We start from the raw sequence: 3,708 nt of genomic DNA, 5'->3' as shown, positions 1-3,708 counted from the left end.
CGATCATTGAATTTGTGCATGTCCTACTTAAAAGAACAATTTCTTTAACAATTCAACTATTCCCAAGTTACAATAAAATTTAGCATATTAGCATTGCTAAATCACATATAATGTAGCTAAACTAAAACTACTATTCTCTAGGAAAATTAAAGTTCTAGCAAATTAGGTGAACTGGTGTCAGGTTAGTTTTCTAAGTGAACTGGGAAAACTTAAAATGTGCTTCTTTTATTGAACATCTACTTCTAACCACCTAGCTTCATTATAAACTCACTACGCTAAGTATGTTTAGCTAACAATCGACAGTTGCAACATGGAGTATTCTAAGCACACCATGCAGCAGTCATCCCGTGCTTTGTTAGAAAACCTTCCCACCTTTCTTTCCCATTACAATAGTCCGAACCCAGACTCGATGAGGAGAAGCGATTTGGTATCTGGCCGTTCCATTTCAAATTCTTAAGGACGGAGAAGACTTTTCAGAAAGAGCAGGAGAGATGCAGCTATCTTTTTATATTCTTACATGATTACTACTTCGAGGCTTTTTGGAAGCTCCTCCACTGGGAAGAACTACTGACTCTAACCCTTCAGTCGTTAACAACGAAACCTTCAAGGAAAAGCAACTTCACCCTCCTGGTGCAAAAGAAATTAATTCACAAATCAGGTACTAATCCAGATAGCTTTAGTCAAAATGCTTCGAGTCCAATTTGAACTACCAGAGTTCATTTCATTCATCAGGATATTATTTACTTCAAGAAAGTTTTTTAAGCACATTCTTGGCATGTTCAACTTTAAGGCGTCTGTAAATGTTGGTCTGATTGGGAAACAAAAGCCACTTTCCAGTTTAATTGAAAAGAGAAAGTCCACTCGAGTGGGCCAACCAAACTAGGTCCACCAGGTAACTTAAATTCCCTCCTTAGTGGAGGCATCCGACAATTAGGGGCTTTGTGTAACTTATGATCACTTTAGTTTGATTTTGTTAGATTGGCAGTCCCGTTTTTAGTTTGCTAGGAGTTTGCCTTTTATTTTTTTGTTGGACTAGTTTTTTGCATGCCCGTATACGTTCTTTCATTTCTATCAGAACTCGATTTCTTACCAAAATAAAATAATATAATGGTTTATGTATGTCCATTGCTGAAAACAAATAATTTCTCACAAAACTTAAATTTCACTCTTCCCGTGCTTGTAACACTTACCGTGTGTTGGACCCTAGTAGTAAATCAATTGGCATGAGTTATGGTAAAGCGACTAAAGAGGGAATGGGTTTCAATTCATAGCGGCTATCCAACCTCAGATTTAAGTTTACGAGTTTCCTTGACAACCCAAATGTTTGTGAAGCCAAGTAGGTTATCCCATGAGATTTAGTCGAAAGAGTGAGTGCATACTAGCCCGGAACACTCAAAGATATTAAAAAAACACTTTACCATGTTTCGATTTGGTGCATGAGATTGTCAGAAAATTGAAATTGGATAGCCAAGGTCTAACAAGGTTAGAGGTCATCCAAATCAGAACCCCAGACTATATATTTCCATGAAAAAAATTTCTATTCTACTCCCTGGTTACCATTTTGGTGACCTCTTAAAACGAACAAAACAAGAATATTATTCTCTTCTATGGACCCAAGAGTTCAGAACTTGACAGGAAAAAACACCATGAAAATTATGAACGACAAAAGAAAGTAAAGCCATACATGTGGAATGAGATAGTCACATAACAACAAACCCATTCAAACAACAAAATTATGCTCATCATATTCATGAAATCTTATTGTGGATCAGTTCTTGGACCATCTATTCTGTAAGAGGCCTATGTCCCCTCAAAGCATATCAATTTATATAACTCTCAAACATGATTTGTGCTCTGCTTCATTTCCAGGAATGCAACTGAAATGGCCAAAGGATGGGCCTATGCAAAGTATTTTTAAACTATCAACCAAAGAAACACAAAAATAAAATGATAACAAGGAAAGCATATCAAGAACAGGTTACAAAATTACAGAAGCAAACAGCTCAGCAAACCTCTTTCTTAGCATGCATCATACTACCAATAACAAACAGGTTGTTACAACCTTAGAACAGATCTGTTTGTCAGTCAAGGTCAGTTACACCAATAACAAATTAAAGGATTCCTTATTAGCTTTCACATCAATTGTACAATGAATGTCATCCCACAACTGCAACATCTACTATTTATCTTAAATTTGGTTAAACAGTACTTCTTACAGTTAAACTAAACATGCTCGGACATTCAAAGGATCCCTTACCTAGCAGTCTATTTGCAAACTGGAAGATGCCATCATCCAGTCCCCCAGCAGTCCCGGGAAAATAAAATCTCCCTTGCGGCCCCCACCAATGTCATAAATAAAAGCCCTTACACTTAGCGTTTATCCCGCAATATGGAGAATTTCTTGCAAATGACAGCCGTTCAAAGAGCGGGACAGAGCTCAAATATTCACTAGGACCAGGATTTGCATCAATCCTCTTACATGAACATTATCTTTCAAAAGGTCTTCAAATGTCACAATATGAAGCCCAGGCCAGCCAGCCATCATTCCATCCTATGATCCACAAGCAGTGTCAAATTCCTCCACATTTGGCCAGCACTGTCCAATGGCTTTAATCCATCAAACTCCCCTTTCACACCCACATAAAGCTCAAGCTTCACCAATCTTCTACAACCTACGAGCTACAATAGTCAGGCCCAATATCTGTCACCAATGAAAGTAACGAAACCATCAACATTTTCCCAACTAACTTCAGTATTGAAGATTTCAAATAAGCAGCAATTTTCCTTGGAGAATGCAGTCACTGCACTTATCGCAGTTCAAGTTCTTTGTAAAAGCTCACATTCCTTAGCCACATTCAATATAACCCCAATTCACTTACCACCAACAAGAACCCAATTTTCCGCCAAATTGGGCAACACTAGCCAAAACCTTCAACCCTTCATCATATCAACACCACTCTCCAGTACAATACTCTCACACATTCGAACAGGAGCAAAAAAAAAACCCAAGGATCAATATTGCATTCGAAAAAAAACCCCATGACTCAACAAAAATACTCGAATTCCTAGACGAAACCCAACACCCCAGAAACCCAAATCCACTGATTAAGATTAGGGAAACCTAAAACCAACCTACCCGAAAGAAAGAAAGTCGAAATCCGTAACCCTGAGAGACCGATTACAACACGACCCTGTAAGTGAAGCCAAACGCTTTGCCAAACAAGGAAGTTTGGAGTTTCAGTTGGCAATCAGGCAATATTGGGAGAGAACACGAAGAAGAAAGCTCGTTCTGAAAGCAACAAAGGAAAGTCAATTCAAATAGAATACTGGGGTGGATTTGGTTTAGAAATAGGGGAAGAAATGGGAGAATCGCTGACAAAGAATGGAGTCGCATGAGGACAATGACATGCTACAAGGAAGTCTCCTGTTCTTGAACCAGACACCTCCAAAATTCCTTTACTTCTTCTTTGTTTGTTGGTTGAAGCTAGGGGTTGGTTGTGGCCGAAGAAATGGAGGAAAGGGAAGGAGGATTAAAAAAGAAGCAAGAACTTGATTTCTCAGCGCCCTTCAAAATGACGGTGAAAGAACAAGCAGTAAATTTTCAGGAATAAAAAAGACATCATTATCTCATGGGTTTGGAATGATATGTGACATTTTTGGAAATACCAAATTTTAGGATTATATTATTAACCCAAAATGATAAGAGTT

General features: G+C 38.2%; 1 pseudogene; it reads right to left on the bottom strand.

The window, feature by feature from the left end:
* Window positions 1-355: 355 nt before the first annotated feature.
* Window positions 356-3,394, bottom strand: LOC120069200 (annotated as a pseudogene).
* Between the last annotated feature and the right edge of the window lie 314 nt (window positions 3,395-3,708).

Source organism: Benincasa hispida, unplaced genomic scaffold (genome assembly GCF_009727055.1).
Source record: "Benincasa hispida cultivar B227 unplaced genomic scaffold, ASM972705v1 Contig285, whole genome shotgun sequence".
In the NCBI taxonomy this organism is placed as follows: domain Eukaryota; kingdom Viridiplantae; phylum Streptophyta; class Magnoliopsida; order Cucurbitales; family Cucurbitaceae; genus Benincasa; species Benincasa hispida.
The sequence above is the reverse complement of the archived record's forward strand: the minus strand, read 5'-3'. Positions and strand labels throughout refer to the sequence as shown.